This window comes from Ambystoma mexicanum, chromosome 5p (assembly GCF_040938575.1).
Source record: "Ambystoma mexicanum isolate Mex_15411 chromosome 5p, UKY_AmexF1_1, whole genome shotgun sequence".
NCBI lineage: Eukaryota > Metazoa > Chordata > Amphibia > Caudata > Ambystomatidae > Ambystoma > Ambystoma mexicanum.
This window is the reverse complement of record NC_090930.1, coordinates 597,006,894-597,027,074: the sequence shown is the minus strand read 5'-3', so window position 1 is coordinate 597,027,074 and position 20,181 is coordinate 597,006,894.

Here is a 20,181-nt window from a genome sequence, read left to right as displayed (position 1 = left end):
AGACCACGTTAGGGGGTGGTATTTTGAGTCCAACTTGACCATCTAATGGTTTTCCTTTCCCTATTTTTTAGGATGAGGATTGCACTAGGATGTTAAGCGATGGGGTTCTTCCCCACCACGTTTGGATCTATACTGCACCCTCAATAGACTCCGAGGTCTCATCATTAAGAGATTTCCTTTTCTCTTTGACTGTTTCCCTTCTGGTACACTCAGGAACAGTGATTCCTTTCGACTTGAAGGTATGGTTTTGTGAATTTTAACATATTGAACTGGTAGTATGTTCTCAACTCTGCAGTTTAGTTCCTTTACCACTGGGATGGTAGTGAACGCCATGATTGATTTAGGCTTTCCTCTCCCCTTCTGCCTGGTCGGATTAACTTAATTGTACATTTGCGGCAAGGATTCAGGGATGATATGTTCCTTGACATTTTCCTACAAATCATTCTAGGATTCCCTACTTCTGACTTCTTTCGAGAGTACATTGTGGGGACACTTCTTGATCATTATTATTGATAATATTTTTCCAAATTGCTTGTATGAAGTTTTGTATGGGGTTGCTAGATCAGGTGAAGGAATTTTTGTACCTATGCGATTTTTAACTTTTACTGATGTATTGTCTCACACCTCCCCTTGTTCTCTTCTTCTTTAAGTTCTTCCCCTATTTGATGTAACCTCAGCCTTGAGTAGAACTAAGATGGAACATATTGACCATCCTTGCCAACTAAGGAAGAAACACATGAAGAAGGGGCATATGGAATAATGTCAAGACATCCATTATTGCCTGTTAATAAGTGCCTTCTGAATAATTATGTTTGGAGAAATGTATGTATTTTGTACAATTGATTACCTAATCTGTCCTGTCCTGAGGAAGACGACTGTCAAGCCTTCTCTCTCTTGCTAGGTCAAGAGACATACAGCTTAGACATTATTAACTAGTCGTTGAAACTACCTGTGTTAGATACCAGTGCAGCCCATGAGATTGTTGGCAGCTGCACCAGGTACTGGTTGTTGACTATTGTGGTCAGATTGGAGACAAGTATTGCATCTGTTTCAGTTAATACTGATGCATCTCTAACTTGTCAGCTTACTATAAAATTTACTTTTGATTGGGGACAACCTACTAACTTCGCAGGAAACATTGACTGTCTTGACCTGCGGGGGATGGTGCCCTCTATATACATATATATATATTTTTTTTATTTTTCTTTATCCTTTTTTTGTCTTTCTTTCTCTTTTTTTGCCTTACTTTGGTTATATAATTTTGATTTTGAATATATACTGGGCATCACGTTGAGATTGGAGCCGTCCTCTGGTGCAATATGTTTCAGAATTATTCTATGCACAATGTGTTCACTTTACATTATAGGACGCTTATTAGACTAATATGCAATTTAATTGGAAATTTCCATTATTGACTGTGTGTTTTTATGCTGTTTTTATTGTGATTTCAGCACCATGTGTAATGTTATTGGATATGTGTACATTAAAGATTGATTGATTTTATACTCTCCTTGACCTGGTCTATCCCCTCATTGAGCTCCTGCATAGAGAGCAATTTATCCTGTTGATTTGCTCAATGGTTTGATTTACCTGACCCCACTTTCTGTTTCGCTAATTGTTCTGTTACTCCCCTGGGTCTACGTGGTTGGGGACGCCTATCCTGGATTACATGTTAAGTGCTATATAATAACATCATTATCATTTGGCCTTCGTCTACTTGCACTCACCGTAATTTGGTAATATGAGCCTATACAGACTGATATTAACAATACAAATGTACATCACACATTATAGTGATATCGTAACCATATTATTTCGTAGTGTACTGAGGAACAATGCTATGTGATGCAACTTCCTGGTTTTTCAAGGGGTGAAAAGTTGCGTTTCATCGCTTCCCGTGATGTCACTTTGGTGTGGGGTCACATGACATCACTTCCTGTAATGTCATCAGAGGTCAAGGGCCATGTGATGTCACTTCCGCTACCCCAGTCATTTGGCGAAATGACGTCCCTTATCTCCAGGCCATCAACAATATCTGAGCTGTGCTGTCCACCCGTCTCAGCACTTTCCTGTTTTAAGGGCTTGTTTTAACTTCGTATACCTGAGAGCTGTTATGTCGGTCTGGTCCAACGAGGGAAAGTACCAGTCCTGTCTTCTATGTGGGGTACGGAAAGAAGATTTGGCAATTCCTTTTTTATTCTGCCCCAACTTTTCAATTATCACTGCCCAAACCTTAAACCCCATTTTTCCACTACATTATTTGTTACGGGTTGACTGTGTTCAGGTGGGATGGGCTGTTCTAAAGTTTTTAAAGCGTACATTATCATTAAGAGAATTTTGTTTGAAGAGTTGATTATCCATGATTCTGTTTTTAAGTTTATGTGAGGATTGTATTTGTTTACTGTTTTTATGGATATTGTGATATTAATTGTGTGTTTTTATGATATGCTATGTCCTTCCGAAATAAACCTTTTTCAATGTAATGTAATGTATATGAGAATTAGAGGAGTTCATGTACCCCAATTTACCACAATGTTTAGCGGTAGTATCAGATTTAAATATCATCAGTGTATTAATGGGAAATTCTTTGAGTCCATTGTTGTAATTGTATTTTAGGTGAATACTTAAGCTTTGCACTCTGAAATCTATGATTGGAAAAGATTTGGGTTATGTTTGTTTGTTAGGGAGGATTGAAAATGTTTTTTATTATGAATTTATAATTGATATGAATATGTGTATAGCTATTGTAAAACAATCACTCTACGGGTATGTCATGTTCAATGTTGATAAATGCATTGTGTTATTTGATAGACATTTCGAAATATACTTTATGACCGTAATGATTTGCCATTTAGCCAGGTTGTGAAAGCCCTGGATTTTCATTTTAATTAAATAATACAATGATGCTGGTAATTCCCTACTGACAGGACAGGAGAGGCACACAAGATGCCATTAAATCCACTACCTGTGGTTAGCTGGTCGTGTGAGAGGAAAATCAATTTCTCTTAGGTGGGATCACCCCAAAATGTCACAACTGACAGGGACCACATGTCATCTCTGTGGCTGTGCAGACACCACAGAAACCACAGAAACCTCAGCACACCTCTGCCTGCAAAACCACTTTCCAGCACTGGAAATCTGGCTTAAACAATGTCCCAGTTATATAACTGTTAAACTATGGGCAGAAGAAATGGTTCCGGCAGGCTTCTGTTCCTGTACAGCTCTGCAGATCCTGTTGTTCCTGAGCCTCGGTTGTGGGGACAGGAGGGAAGACGTCTGGGGAAGGTCAGCAGCAGCAATGGGCAAACCTCACTTCAGCGGCTCGTCAGTGTTTCAGCTCCTCGCGTCTGACAGCAAATAGCAACACTGCGGTTCTCAGATACCACTGTAGACTTTCCTCACATCTGGGGTCCAGCACTCTGTTGAGGTGGCTCAGGCTTGGCCAGTCCTGCTTCAGGGAAGTCCTGGGGATCTTCCTGGGGCTCGGTTCCAACTTAAAAGCAACACACATAATCTGGTATTCCTCTCTCTGGCACTTTGGTTCCAGCAGCAGCAGCAGTGGAAGTACAGACAGCTCTGAGAGGATGTCCAGACTGGCTTACTTTGGAGTTGATTGGTCCCACCAACTCAAAGGGAGAAGTCGTCCTTGCAGGCCGTCTCTAGTCGAGATTAATTCGGAGCTTCAGCACAGCAGCAGTGCTTTATCGGCAAACCAATGGTCCAGGAGTTGCAGCAGGCGTCTCTTCCAAGTTCTTCTTCGGTTTCCTTCGTCCAGTGGTCGACTCTGCCTTCCAAGCCAAAAAGCCTTGCCTTTTATGCAGGTTTCTCCCATTCATTCCAGCCTAGCTGTCAATCACCCTGTCAATCACCCAGCCTTGCCGGACAGCCCACCAGCCAATCATGTTTGGGTGCATTCCTGTAACCAAGGGGATTAAGCTGAGGGAGTTTCGGGCACTTCCCTCACTTCCTGCCCCTGCCAGACATACTGGAGCCAGAGGCAGACTTCACTCGGGAAATTTGTCAAAGACAAAATGAACAAAGGGACCAAACCTGGTTTGGCGTGCAGAGTAAATCTCAGGAAGGACCTTTCCAACAAAAAATTGTGAAAAAAGAAGACTGGGGCCTTTTTGACAAAATGAACACCCATGGGTACTTTACTGTAGCTGTGAAAGCAGCCTGCGGTAAAAACACACAATGGTAGTAAAAATTAAACCACTGCCACCAGCCATTAACTGTAGAAAGAGTAACATAAAAATGTTACATGAGAAAAACTAGGCAATGGGGATACTAAGTAACCCTTCCAGCACCCTATGGTAAGAAAGTGTGTGCTGGGTCTAGAAAGTTACAAATTGTAAGTAAAGTCAATTTCACTTTACTGCTCTTGGAAACAGAAGTTTCACCAAGAGAAGGTATTTAAACCTTTGGGAAATCTTAGAAACGTTCCTGTGCCACTGCACTGAAGGTGTGGTGTGTCACAATGTAAAGGTGATGCCTATGGAGTTTGTCAGACTCCAAAGTTAAAAGAAACACAGTGTCTAAATCACAATAAAAATAAATGAGAGAGTGTGAAAAAGGGCTCACTCTCTCCAGGTTACAAATTAAAAATCCTGAAGTCCAGCAAAAGAGCTGGGGGTCTCTAAGGTAGAAGGGAATTAGTTAGCGCCAAGGTAGGTTCACCCACACACGTAAGGTACCATTTTCATCCGGACTCCTGTGGGAATGCAGGAAGGTAGGATATGTGTTGTTGGCCATGTGTTTTGGTGGGTGGGCAGAGGGAAATGTCCGAAAATTATGTTTTTTTTCACCAAATTTTGGATTTTGCCAGGGATTGTGGGTACTAAATTCTGGGGCAATTTGCGCAAGTCAGACCTCTGTGAATTCCCACGGGTATCTTCTTTTCGGAAATGCCTGAGGTTCCCTGTTTTCTTTGGTGGCTTTGACAATCTAGGCCCAAATCTGTAGATCTGAGATGGTTAAACTGTGTTGGGGGAGATTTCTGGATGAAGCTACTGAAACTCACACCATCTGTACCTATGCACTGCTGTGCCAGGAGCTGGATTTCATTGGGGGTCAGGTGGAAAGGAAAATCGTGAGTTATATTTTATGGCCAATATTACCTCATTGTGTCCTGTCCTAAAAGTTGTGGGTGCTAACTGCGGGAGAAGTGGTCACACTAAGATCAAAACTTTTGATGGCCTTGTGATGACCATGTTTCAAGCCATACATTGGTACCCAAACTGGGAAACTAAAGGTGGGTACTCGACCTTGAAGATATCGTTTAAAACAAAACTTGATCTGGTGGACTGGAATAAAAACTATGATCATATTTCTACTTTGAAAAGTATACAAAGTATGTCCAGGATGGTCCATAGTTTAAAAAATAAAAAACTCAAGCTTACATAATTCTGAGCCCAAATACGTAGGCTAATGTTTTATCTCCATACCAACCAATTACCATTGCTATCCATTTTGGGCGCACAAATGAAATTTGCGTCGGAAGACAGAACACATTGAATGTGTAAGTGCCATAGGACTATGGAAACATCAAAACTCCCGTTGACAGAGTGCGCATCCCTGAATAACTTTTACATGTGTACATATGAGACTCTTGTCTATCATTATGACTCTATTAAATGTGATTGAATTGAATTGAATTGATATTTTCAGAGTGCGACAAGGCAAGGGGGGAACAGGGGAGAACAAAACAACAATTTACTAGGCCCAGTGACATTGAGAATGCGCAAGTGCATGGGGCAGAGGGAGGGGAAAAGTGCATGGGAGAGGGGGAGAAGTGGAAAGTGTGGAGCAGAGGAGAAACAGATAAATAATCATTAATAAATAATGAAGGCAACAAACAGTAGTAGTGCAGGCAGCAAGTGGCAAGTGCTGGGTTTAAGGCAGCACACAGGGTAGGTCTGATAAGTGCAGGAAGAAAAAGGGGGCTCTATATGGGTACAGATACCGACCCCAGTGCAAGGGGTGGCTGGGAGGCAGTGCGGGAGGTTGCCAGTGTGAGCAGGTACCTGGGCCCGGAGGACAGAGGGTGGCCAGGTGCACAGTGCCAAGAGAGAACATATCAACAGGGGAGAGGGGAGCAAAGGCAGAAGCAAAAAGGAAGGTCTTGAGGTGCTTCCAGGACCGGAGATGGCTCTCCTAATCTTTTAGAGTGGCAGGGAGCCTGTTCCAGAGAAAGGCCCCAGCCGAAGATAGGGATCTACCCCAGCTCGTTTCTTTGAAAAACGACTGACACAGAGGGATTTAGAGGTAGAAGAGTGAAGAGCTTGAGAGGGGACGTATTTGCAGAAGGTATTATGGACCGAGGCCCCAGAAAGCCTTGTGGACAATGCAGAGGGTTTCGAATTTAATCCTTGCATCCACTGGGAGCCAATGGAGAGATTTCAGAGCTTGAGAGATACGATCCAGGGCTTGAGGCCAAAGACAAATCTTGCAGTCCTGTTCTGGATTAGTTGCAGAGGGTGAAGAGTAGAGGCAGGTAGATTTGGAAAGAGGCTGTTACAATAGTCCAGCCTAGAGAGAACCAAAGCTTGGGAGACAGTAGGTGCAGTAGGAAGTTTGACTTTGTAGAGACCTCAGAGATGTGGGCGGAGAAGGAAAATGTGGAGTCAAAGATGACTCTGAGGTTCTTAGCCTCGCTGGTGGGGGTAGGAGGAGGGCCAAGGGAGGCCGGCCAGAGAGTGAGGGGAAAGGATGGTGAAAGTGTGCTGATGAGAAGGATCTCTGTCTTGCTGGCATTCAGACAAAAATCATTGGTGGCATACCATTCTTGAATGGCCGAGGGCAGCCTGAAAATGAGTTGAGTGTCATTAGCGTAGCAATGGAAATTTGAGCAGAAAATGGCAATGCAGTGGGCTTTGACATTTGTACTTACTGTCTGAGCTCACCTTCACTCTCAGTCCATCTCGTACTCTATAGCGTTTGGAATTTGATATCAAAGATACTGGCCATTGGTACAAAATAATTTTAATTCCAGTGGATGTTGCTAAAGACCCATACTGTTTGTCACTTTCCTTTGCTCATTATTGGAAACTAGTCTTAAAGAATGTATATGCTTTGCATACAGTTGTTATTTATAATTGTAGGTATCAAATGCCTCTTTTATTGCTTGTTTGTTCTATATATTATCCTGATTGCTGCTACCTGCTGGTATCACTACCTCTATTTCATCCTAGTGATGTCTATTTGTTGAGCTGCTTGCACATGATGTTCGTATGCGCTTTGTGGATTTGCACATTCCTGCTTTGGCATTTAAGCAGATATTCAGATACTGTTGTATTTTATCCTATTGAGTTTATGGTATTATGAGCGTTGTAATTGATGTATCTTTCTTAATCTTTCTATTGCATGCTGCTGATTCGTATATTATGTGTAAATGTTTTGTAATACGTCATTGACTAATTACAATAAATAAAGAATACAAATTCAAAGGTTGCCATTTACTTAAGCATACCCTTTGTACCACTTTAAATGATCATTATGGAACTTTTGTAGAAGGTACACATGTGGACAAGTACATTTTATGAACTTTGGATTGAGATGTGTCCAACAGGCCAAAGTAATTACAATTACTCTTCTATTTTACTATGCAGTGCAAAAAATATGCATATATTCACAGATAATTAAAAACCCTGCAACCTGTCTTTGCGTTCTAGTGCTATAAATGACAAGATTTACCAGCATGCAAAAAAAGGGATTTTCATGTTAAAAGTTGTGGAATAATTACTCTTTTTGGAGTTCAAAACGTGTACCTTGAGCTACAAACAGAGCCTTCCAAAATATGCATTACTTTGAATTCACTTAGAGTCTAATTCAACAATTAACTACAGATTGTGTTTAGATTTTTATAACAATGGCCAGCATTGTAAAACATAAATGGCATTACAGATCTAGATAGTTGACTTTTTCCTAACCTTATTGAAGACTATAAAAACTAATCGCAAATATTTAAATAGATTACTTGACATTTTAAAGTTGTCAGAGCAGAACAGCACATTTTTCTTTAAAAAAAAAGCTAGAGGAAATTAGATAGATCCACATCTCCAAAGCAAAGTCACCAGAGTATGCAAGGAAGCAGTTAATTTGCTTTCTATTACCTCCTCATTTCCCTCTCTAGTGCTAAAACCAATCTGTCATCTGTTCTGCTAGACGTTCTACAAAAATTATTTCAGAATGATGGCTTTAAAATGCAATTGTGTGATTTTCTGCAGATTCCGTAAGTAATACATTACCTTAAGTGGCTCGTGTAAGCGTTTCAGTGGAATGACGTGCGAGGCTTCAAATAAAGTATTAATGAAATGGTTGCCAATTGTTGAAATAACTCACATTTAAGCGTAACGGACATTGACATGCAATGCATTCACACAGTTAATTTTAGAAATTGGCATAAGGAAAGTTACTAGACATGCAATTCGTGTTTGAATGAATACGAACTTAGACTTCATATGAGTGCTATTTTGGTTTTCCTAATTTATCTATTTTAGCACGCAGTGGGCTCTGGACACCGTTTCGGTGACATTGTGACCAACGGTCCTGCTATTTTCTTCCTTTGACAACACCTACTTCAAGACAACGCACACGGTTCACTTGGATTTTTAGTATAGACATGAGAACTTAAAGATGTCTTCTTTTATTATTTTTAACCGCGCTTTCGAATAGTTTATTGTGTTTCACCGGCAGACAAGCATACTTCCTTGAACGTTTACCCAGTTTGTGCAGTCGGGAATATACTTAATCTAGGAAAAATATAAAAATGTGTTTGTTTAGAAAAGGATTAAATCTTTCACACCACCAATGTATTTTTGTTATGCTGTGTGACATGTGTGTAGCACCTTGCTGATATTGGCATAACTTGGAATGGTATCAGGTACTATTATCCTCACCTATAATATCGCCATATATATATGGAAGTAGGGGACAGCCATAGGCAATATTATTGGTGGGGATAATTTATGGGGTAAATCGGAGCAGGGGATAATGGGTTTGCGGGGGTGTCCCCCGCAGGTTCCATGAGTTAATATCGCCGCAAAAAAGGCACCATTTTTGAATGGCGAGATTTTTGCGGGGATATTCACACATGGAACCCTTGGAATCGGTTTAGTTATGCAGTTTTTAGCAGCATGGACCAAGTCCTTCGGGCAGCCTTGAGCTGCTAATTTTTGACAAGCGTTGCAGTTACAATCAGATCAACAACCACATGGAGAAAATGATGCGAAAAAACACAGCATGCTTTAATTGCCAGGACATTGAAGTTCAACAAACTGATTTCAGCCTGAAAACCAAACAGCAATAAAGAGGATCATACATCACTTTTGAAATAAACTCCAATTTGCCCGCACGGAGGGCTAGAAACGCGGCCAAGAAGTGCAAATTGCATGCAAGGGAACACCGACGTTTGCATTTATGTGCTTTTGGATCCGCTGCATGCATTTTTCAAATTTTGCAAGGAAGAGTGGAAATCTCAACAGTAAAACCATATGAAATCCATTTGCACCCGATTTAAAAAAGTGTTTAACGGTGGCACAATCCGTTTGAAAAATGCTGTGTGAATGAGGCCCCTTAATTTTTCAGTTTTACTCTCCATCTTGTACACTTTGCAGATAGAGTTTACAAATGGATTCTTATGGGCAGGGGTGGACTGGCCTACAGAGAACACTGCAGATTTCCTGGTAGGCCTCTGCACCCTGGGCCTCTTTTGTGAGGTATTTCCCAATTGCCCCATATGAAAAGGGTTTGGCTTGCTGGATATTTGTAATACTGGGCCACTTTGAAAATTAAGTCAAGGCCTTCTTTTGGTTTTCCAGGGTCTTATTTGGTTCCCAGTCCACCGCTGCTTTTGGCAGGTGCCTGCCCGATAGCAGATGTTAAACGGTGGTGGATGCCATAGGAAAATGACATGCAGATATAAAATGAAATGCACTTCCAAGTCCATGACATGTCAACTCGCTACATGCCTCGGTTTCATCGTGAAAGAAAATGGATGCGTGTACAACTCCTTTTCCAGCACAGCCCATCAGAAAAGGACCCAGATAGAGTCGCACATGTATTATTTTATATTCTTCCAAAGTGCACTGGAAAGCATCTGATTTCACAATGGGCATCGTGGTTTGTCTGCCTCTGCCTCCACAGAGGTGGTTATGTAGAAAGATGTGCTCGCATTAGTGAATATTGGGAGACTCACTGTTCACCATGTCCTTGTAGTGAAACGCGCACAAACGCTATGAAACGATGTCTGGATGAAAGATCTGTTCACTTTTTGACTGGTCAAGAAGAAGAGCAGAAAATGGCAGTTTGGAAATTCTTCATGATGACGTCCCCCCAAAGATGCTTTTCTTGTTTGTGTCCTCCTTTGAAGCAACGCCAGGGCGAACATGGCCACTTGTCCATATATTTTCCTATGCCTCGCCTCAATGGAGGAGCACAGACACATCTTCAGAGATATTCGAGCAGATAGAGCGCAGCTAACACATCCAGTGGGAACTTTGAGCGAAATACTATTTTTGGAGATCCCCTCAATATAAAGTCTAGAACCTTAGGCAGACATAGACCTGCATCCACATTTTGCACACCATGCAGAAAACAAGCTGGCAGACGTCACACCACAACTTGATACAGAAAATAGCCATTTTTAGGTTGTTTGTGACACACAAAAGCTTTCATTGGAAGAGGGTCGCCAAATTATTTGGATTTCCATTAAGTTTGAAGTCGCCGTGCTGCTAATGAACGTGAAACACGTGTACATAATTTCAGTTGAAGCACTCATTGAAAAACTGGTTTGGGTCACCTATATTTTTGTCTTTTATATCCTCTGAGGTACCACATGGCAACTAATTAAAGTACATATATTGTTTTCCCATTTTGCAAAACCCTAACTGATACGTCTTGACAAAACACCTCATTTTTCTCATCAGCCCTTCAAAATAACCTAAAAAACGAACATTTTCAGTGTCATTTTCCATTCCTCTCTGGCCTCCTTCATGCAGATGCGTGTACGTGGAGAAGATCGGCTGTGGCACATATTTCCAGATTAATTGTGCAGGGAATACAGGAACATGCACATTCCCAATAGGTTTGCTATCCCTTTGGTTGCTAAACCAGCATTCTGCAAGTAGGCAGAACAATTCTCTTAGTTGTAGCTCAAGGGTGTCTTCATTTATTTAAGTGATAATGCTGTCCGAGGTGTGTTGTCCAACCTGGCAAAAGCCCACATCCCAATGTAGCAGTCCCAGTCAAGCAAGGTCTTAGCAGTGGTGGGGGGCCGTTATGAAGTCGGACATCCTGCCTGCACTGCAAGGGCTTTATCACTATTAACTCACTGGGGCCTTGGCTCATGGTGAATATTCTGCCTCATTACGAGTTTGGCGGTATTTCGGCAGTAAATCCACTGAATTACTACTTAACTCAATTGCTGTTACCACCACTTGGTCCCGTGGAGATGCTACAGGATTAAAGTGGTGGTAATATTCAAATTTTTAAAGTCTGTCGATTTTTTTTTAATGTAAAATTGAGGATTTAACTCCAGCAACAAGTTGGAGGTGAATCCACCACTTATCATCTGAAAATTATCATTTGGCGGTGCGGGAAAATGTCGGGAACTGAACTAAAGACACTTTTTTCCCACCTGCACTGCCCAACTTGTAGTGAGGCCCACAGATTTTAAGGAAATGTGCTATACATGCACTACATTTGCCATTTTCATTTATGTTATTTATTGAACATTTGTATGGTGCTTCCAGGTTCCACAAGACAAGTTGGGGGGAAGGGGGGCAAAGGAAAGTAAGTAGAACAACAACATTTTTTATATTCGCTTTGTGACAATCCTACCGTACAAGTGCAAGACAAGGTGGAAAGTGCAAGGGGGGCAGATGGATATGTGCAGGAGTGCGGTGACCAAAGGGGGGGGGGGGCAAGTGCTGGGGTCCAAGACAGCAAGTGCCAAAGGAAAGAGAGGGGAAGGCAGGATGAGAGCAGTGGGTATGGGGGACCTGTTTAGGGCTTGTTTGGGGAAGGGAGCCCGAGGTCAAGTGCTGGCAAGGGATGCTGGGGGGGACTGGTAGAGGGGGTGGTCTGGCCCCTGTGTGACTCTGAAGGGACCAGGCCCCTAAGTCACAGTGGCAGAGGGAATGTTTAACGAGGGGGGAGAGGGAAGGAAGAGGAGAAAAATAAGTCTTGACTAGTTTCCAGAACTTAAGAAGATTTAGTTCAAGTCTGAGGGGGCAAGGAAGCCGTTCCAGAGGAAGGAACCAGCTGAGGAAAGGGATCTCCTACTCTCAACCTGGAGAAATGTTTGACCTGCAGAGAGTTGGAAACAGATGACCACAGGACTCTGGCAGGGAGGTATTAAGGGAGGGAAATATTGATCTAGAGAGGTCCAGGCCCCAGCCAGCTTTGTGGATGATGCAAAGGATCTTGCATTGTATCCTTGCTGTCACCGGGAGCCAGTGGAAAGATTTTAGGACTGGAGAGATGCAGTGCCTGTGCTTGAGGGTACGTCTTGCAGTCCTATTCTTGATTAGTTGAAGGGCTGAAGGGAGGAAAGAGGCAGAATGAGGAAGAGGTTGTTGCAGTAGTCCAGGCTTGAGAGAACCAGGGCCTTAGAGAGGCTGAGCTTCTTGGGGAAGCCAAACAAAGGTCGAGTGCCCCTGAGGAGGTGGAGCTGAAAGTTGGACTAATGGCAAGTTCCTTGATGTGAGGAGAGAAAGAGAGAGAGGAGTCCAAGATGACCCCAAGAATGTTTGCGTGACAAGTGGGTGAGGGGAGGGGACCCAAGGAGGCTGTCCAGAGAGTGGGGGGAAACAAGGAGCAGGCATTCCAATGAGAAGGATCTCCATCTTACCCGCATTAAGACAGAGATCATTGGCAGAGCAAAATGCCTGAATAGCAGTCAGGAGGTCAGGTATGATGGAGGGTGGGAAGGAGGAAGAGGATGGTAGCATGAAGGAGAGCTGTGTCTCATCTGCATAACACTAGAAATGAGGAGAGAAGGTGGTGATCAGGTGGGCCAGAGGAGGCAGGTAGATGTTGAATATCTATGGTGATAGGATATAGCAATTGGGAGGATCTGTTTGAAGGGAAGGAGGTCAGACATGCCAGTGCCCTGACCGTGATGCCTAGGGTATCATGGAGACGGTTTATGAGGATGGAGTGAATGACTGTGTCAACAGCAGAAGAAAGATTGAGGAGGATCAGAAAGGAGGGAGTTTGTGAGTCCAAGTTTCAAAAACTACCAAACAAAATGAACAGTGAAAGAAGTAGGAATAGGGCAGATGTTCTTTTTACATTGTTACCACCAAGGCTGGTAAGTGAAGAAAGATGCCAGAGTCCAAATGATTGAGTGGGTGGGGAGGATGGGTTGGAGATGCAGAGCAGGAACAAAGGGGGCAATGGAGGAAGCATTGACCTGGACATGGTGGGGCACAGGTACATACAGATATGGCAGCTAAGAGAAGTTGTGCAGGAGGGTGGAACGCACATGGGCTTATACAGGCATGTATAGTCCATGTTCCTTGCTCCTGCCACTTACACATGTGCTATTTACAGGTATTTTCCACAGTATTCCCTGGAAATGAAGTATATATTTTTCATACATTGCATACCCAACGGATCGTATGCAAAGTTGATGAAAACCTTCCCAATATTGATTGTGCTAGATTTGTTTCCCAGGTCAGTGCTTTTTTTCCTTTACACTGATTAAGTTGTGACATTTCCCTTTTGCCTCATTCACACAGGAACATGCAAGATTGAATGAAAACACTGGTGAGTTATAAAATAGAAAAAGGCACAAGTTAGCAATTTCAAAGCAAAGTGACCCAAAAGTAATAGGTTGAGGGTCCTTTCTTTGGTGCGATCTTTCAATCCAAGAACGTTATTGAAAAGAACAAAGGGTTGCAATTTCTTTTTCTTACCACTAAAAGTGATCCATTGGTGTATGGCAGCCTGTCACCTCCTTTGTAGCTAGTCAAAAACAACACATAAAATATCCCTTAAAGGCTGTTCTTGATTTTTTTCTTTACTCCCTAAGACAAACACTAACAGGCCATTAAGGAAATTAAATCCAAGTATGCACATGGCAGGGTGTCCTGTTTAAGACCACACTGGGAATGTTTGGGGTTGATCGAATTAAAGTCCACACAAACACTGATATAGAAGCAGCACAGGTGAGGCATTTCAAAACATAATTCACTGAAATGTTGCATTCTGGCTCCATTTCACCACTAATTTAGATTATGAAACATATACCGCAATATGGACAATGAGAACAGGCCAGTGTAGGAGGAGGGGGCCCATCACTGATGGGAATAATTGGTGGGAGGGGAAAATCACATAGGGGAGAAACAAACAAGTAGCTTTGCAATAGAATTATGTTGGATACATTGGGCCTCATTATGAGTGTGCCGGTCTGGAAACAACAGTGCTGGTAAGCCTAACGGCACTGTTGTTTCTTAACCAACCACCCGCAACGGGCAGCCCTGGCCGGCGCAATGGCACCCGCCTGCATAGTTTCTCGGAAGCACTGGCACCGTTATTAAGGGTGCCAGTGTTTCCGTGTTCCCCATTTTCATTGAGTCCTATGGCGCCTGACTTCCCGGCCGCCAGACTCGGAATATCCCGGTGGCACTGGGAAGTTAGGCTCTGGTCATTTGTTACGGATCCACCGGCAAGCCGCCTGTATCACCGGCAGGCTTACCACCAGACCCTTAATGAGGCCCGCCCATTATATATATGGTTAAGTTGCTGTTTCCATAGGAAGAGCACTTTTTGGGCGGCTTATAACTTCGCTCTCCCTGGACGGATCCTCACCAATCTTTGCAAAAAAAGTAGTTGGGTCACTCTAAATTTTTTTGCAAAGTTTGGTGAGGATTCGTCCAGGGGGGGAAAAGTTATAGGGGGGGTCCCAAAACTTTTTTTCCCCATAGACTGAATGGGAAAAAACTTTGCGCACAGCTACAGTCCGAACCGCTGGACGGATTTACACCAAATTTGCGGCAGGAGCGGCAGTCTGGTCCCAAAAGCGTGCTTTTGTAAATTTGGTGTAAATCTGTCCAGTAGTTTTTTTAAAAATGACCAAAATGTAAGGCAAAAAAATTTGTGATATCTGCGTTTGCTTCGCGGACGGACTTCCCTGTTCGCTCCGCGGACAGCACCCCGATTGGCCCATGGGGTTGCGTCATGTCCGCAGACATGCGACGTGTTCGCTGATTGGACGGCGAGAGGCGTGGAGCGCGTCAGATTTTCTGTGGCGCCCGCCATCTTGTATTCGCAGTCGACCGCGTACAGCGCAGTGAAACGTGGATAACAAATTGTATTTAGTGCCGTGTGTTGGTGTGTAAGAGTGTTTGGGGAGGGTGGGGGAGTATGAGATAGGTTCAATGCTTTGTTTTTTGATGTGCTAGACCTTTTTGTTGCATTCGATTTGTCCGCGGAGAACACGGCTGTTCTGACATTTTGTAAATAAACTAAATGGTGGGGTGTTTAGAGGACGGAGTATGTGTCATTTTTGTTCGCAAGGAAGGTAAAAATGAGCTATGAACACTCGCGGTGTACTTAATTGTTCGTAAATAACAAACTGGGGGTGTCCTCTGGACGCTGTCCGTATTGTAATCTGTCTAGTTGAATGTGTTCTAAGAACACTCGCAGTGTCCCGAAATGGTTGCAATTACACAAAATGGGGGTGTTCTTAGAACGTTGTTTGTATTGTTCGTTGTCAGGGTGAAAGTGTTCTAAGAGCACTCCTTTTGTTCGCTAATAGTACAGTTTCCTAGGGGCGTCAACCGAATATTTGTCCACTAAAGAAACGATAAATCCGGCTGGTGTGCGTCGACATTATGTGATAATCCTATGACTGGCGCTATTGACCTGGCTGACTTGCTTTTGCGACACTAAATCATATCTCCCGCCACTAAGCCTGATATTATCAAAGCATTCATATTCCCCACCTTTCTCCGTGACGTTACAGGGTGCGTAATGAAACGCGCCCAGTCGTCTCCAGTACTACGCGACTTTACACAGAACCCGGAAGACAACACACATTATGTCACAACACAGCGCGCCACAATTCAGAATATGAAACTGTGATTTAAAAGCAAAGAGCAAGATTGTAAATGTTGTAAAGTACATTTATTTGACATCAAATGTTTAGAGAATATTCAGCAATTTGCATTTGTCTTTGTTGTCGATCCGCAAAAGTTCATGTTGAGACACGCGATGTTCCTTTGCGGTACAGAGAGTGTTAGATCAGGTTACAACTCAGTGCGCCACAATTCGAAATATGAAACTGTGGTTTAAAAGTAAACAGCAGGATTGTACATTTGGTAAAGTACATTTATTTCACATGAAATGTTTAGTGAATATTCAGCGATTTGCTATTGTCTCTGCTGTCGATCCGCAAAAGTTTCTTTGGAGCCACGTGTTGTTCCTTTGCGGTAGATAGGCTGTTGGTTTATGATAAAAGCAGTAAATGGTCTCTCTGATAATCGGAAGGTGCTCCAACAACGAGCCATTAGACAAGCGTATTGGTTGGTATGTTGTTTGTAGCCGCTAGTACTGCGTAAGGGCATATTGGTCCTTGGCGATTGTCCCATAAAATGGTGAGGGTCATGAAGTTGCATATTTGGACTTGCACCTGGCAGTTGAAGACCCCATCCGCTGGAGTCTGTAAATCGTGACATAGACAAAACGGGGCCACGTACCTGTTTTAAAAAACATAAATTAGTCTCACCAGCCGATCTTCATTAAAAATCATCATTTTATTTATTAGGGTGTGAAACTATTTGCTATCGAAGATAGTGCAACAGAGTATGTTAATAATAAAATAATAATATTTTCCCATTCATATAGCGCTAAGAACTGTGAGGTATCTAAGCGGTGCTTATTATTAACCACGGTGTGTGGTGCTCATTTATCGACCACGGAAGGATGAAAGGCTGAGTTTGGCCTTGCCGGGATTCGAACTTGCGTTAGCAAGCTGTGCACGGATGTCAAAGCGAGCGCTGTACTCGCTGTGCCACTTGACAGGCTACAGTGAAGTGGCACAGCGAGTAGAGCGCTTGACCGCCTATAGACCGGTTAAATTATTTATATTAACCCACTCTGTGTCGTCTGCCTTTTTCAGAGCCCTCTAAACGACAGGGGATCAATTCGGCGGTGATAGTGCGCGGTAGAAAACATTATGCCACTTTCAACGAACAAGTTCAACTTCAGCGGTCTTTAATGCTACGCTATTGTAATTATATTTGGTATAAAGTAATGTAAAGGGTTACTTACAGTACAATTGCAATTTCCATTGTCTACGAGTGGTGCAGTCCCAAAATACGACTCCGCGTGTGCCAACGATCTTTCGCATAGTTATATAATATGTAAAAGTTGTTTCGTTTCAGAAATGTCATCTTTATCTTCTCTTACGTTTTAGCAACACTCCTTCAAGAGAAGTCTTTCATCACAATCTCTGTTTGTCAAGGTCAAAACACAATACAACCTTATAGTCCGCTTCTTGAGCCTCTCCGGGGCCCGAGAAAAAAATGGAAGCAGCTGACCTTCACTGTGAACGAGCATAAATTCTTACTTTGCAACATTCTGTGTAAAGTCATCTGTAGAAGTTGGTTTTTGCACGCCATGTTTGTATATTGTTTGCGTGATATTAAAAAAAGTTTGTTTAAAGGACGTTATGGTTCTAAGTACAGCCGAAAGACCCCTGAAAATAGCAAGTTATGCTAAGCTATGAAAAATAACTCACGCCAACACCATGCACTGCTAAGACTAACACCCAGGACATCAAAGATGACATCGCAAATGTCATTGATGAAATCACTGATGACATCACGTGTGTATGTACTTTTCAAGGAATTTGTGTACTAGGGATTTTCATTATAATGTTCCGAAAAAAGTGTCAAGGATATTGCAATAAATATCATACCGTTATTAGTGCTTTGAACGATGCATTTATATCAATAAATAGCATTGTATTATGGGATTCTATGTAGTATACTGAGCTGCTAATGGAGAAAGATTACATTGTGTGCAGAGTACAAGATAAAAGTATAATATTTGTAATGTTAATATGTAGAATAATGAAATGATAATTGTCCTGAAATGTTGGAAAATTCACAAAATGGGGGTGTTCTGAGGACGTTATTCGTATTGTGTGATTGCTTAGCTGTATGCAATGAGGGAATGGTACAGAGAGTAAAGTGGACGCCATCCGCGGACACTGCGGCTGTTCGTGGACAGGGCGTGGTAAATCCGGGTTTTTCCAGGAAATCCAACATGGAAAGAAGACTGTACGGATCAGCCAATCAGATGTCGAGGTTGTGGATTTGTGTTGAAAGAGACTGTGTGTGGTGAAGATGGCAGAAATGGAGAAAGTCAGGGTGTTGGTGCTCGGAGATATGTTTGTGCATGGTTTACAGCAGTTCGCTGAATGCAGGCATGTTGCAAAGAACTTTGATGTCAAAGGAGTGGAGGTGGTGTGGAGCACTGTGCCTGATTGCAATGTACATGGAATTGTGCAAGTTTGTGCGGATATGGCCACGATGAACAGTCCGCATGTGGTAGTTTTGCACTATGGTGCTTTCCATTTGGGCAACGTCAGTGCCCCTACTTTGTTGGCTGATTTGGAACGCTTGGTTCAAGCCGTAGTGAAGATCCTTCCAAATGCGAAAGTAATTTTTTCTGGATTACTACCTAGGGCAATATGGGACAATAGTTCAGTTTTTTGTCCTCGGCAAAACATTGTTAGGTGTGTCATCAACCGAGGCATGTGTGCATTCATGCTTAGAGCCGGTATGTTCTTCTGTAACAATGAGAATATTGATGCCAGTAATGCTGTTAATTTTAAAGAAGATGGCATTTGTTTATCTTTTACCGGAAATGCCTTTTTATTTTGGAATGTAAGGGTTGTTTTGGAGAAGGTTATGTGAAGATTTTAGGAGTAAAGTAAGAAAAAAAAACAAGAAAAATATATAAAATACCAGGTGTCTGTCAAGCATCTGTAAAAAAAAAAAAAAAGGCTCTTTTCAGAGCCAACTTCAAAGGGGAAATGGGGCACACTATTTAAATTTACATTCACCACGCTCAGATTTTCGATGTGTCCGCGGACATGGCGGTAGTCCGCGGACATGAAAATCACTACGAGGGGGTTAGTATGTTCTATGTTACATGTCAGGGATATTATGGTTAAGTTGTGCTACTAAAAACCTATGAAATTCACTGAAAAAACTTTGTTAAAGGGACGTTATGGTTCCAAGTAAAACCGAAAAACCCTTGAAATTCTCCAGTTATGGTAACATAAGCAACCATAACTCGCGCCACCGTGCACTGCTAACACTAACACCCAGGACATCAAAGATGACATCACAAATGTCATTGATGACATAACTGATGACATCACATGGCTGGCTCTCCCTTTTTATCCTTTACTGACATATCGAAGCCACATAGTTTTCTACAGTAACAGTCAGGAAGTAAAAATTGAAAAGGTACTATATTTGTAGACTTGGGGTCCTGTCACATCATATATGAAACATGTACATAGCGGAAGATACAGGCTTGAAAGAGAGCAATCCTTTCTGTGCATGAAGATAATCATTATGGTTATCAGCACTTTGTCATAGTTTTATTTTTATTACTCTACCTTCCCTCTATATGCTCATATTTGTATACATTATACTCACTCTCCATAGAGTGAATGGGAACATTTTTTTGCTCATGTCTACAGCCCGAACCGCTGGACGGATTTCCACCAAATTTGGACCAGGAGCAGCGGCTTGGTCCCGAAAGCGTGCTTTTGCAAATTTGGTGAAAATTCGTCCAGTAGTTTTTTTTTAAATGACCAAAAAGTAGGTAAAAAAAAATTAGTGATATCTGTGTTCGGTTTGCGGATACACTTCCCTGTTCGCTCCGCGGAAAGTGTCCTGATTGGCCAATCGTCTTGCGTGATGTTCGCGGACATGCAAAGTGTTTGCTGATTGGACGGCGTGGAGCGTGAAGCGCGTCAGATTTTTTGGAGGCGCCCACCATATTGGATGCGCGGTGAAACTTTGTTCAAAATGTGTATTTTGTAGAGTGTGTTGTTGTGTAGGAGTGTTTGGGGAGGGTGGGAGTGTGTGAGATAGGATGAAAGTTGTGTTTTTTATGTGTTAGATATTCTTTTTGTGTTCGATTTGTTTGCGG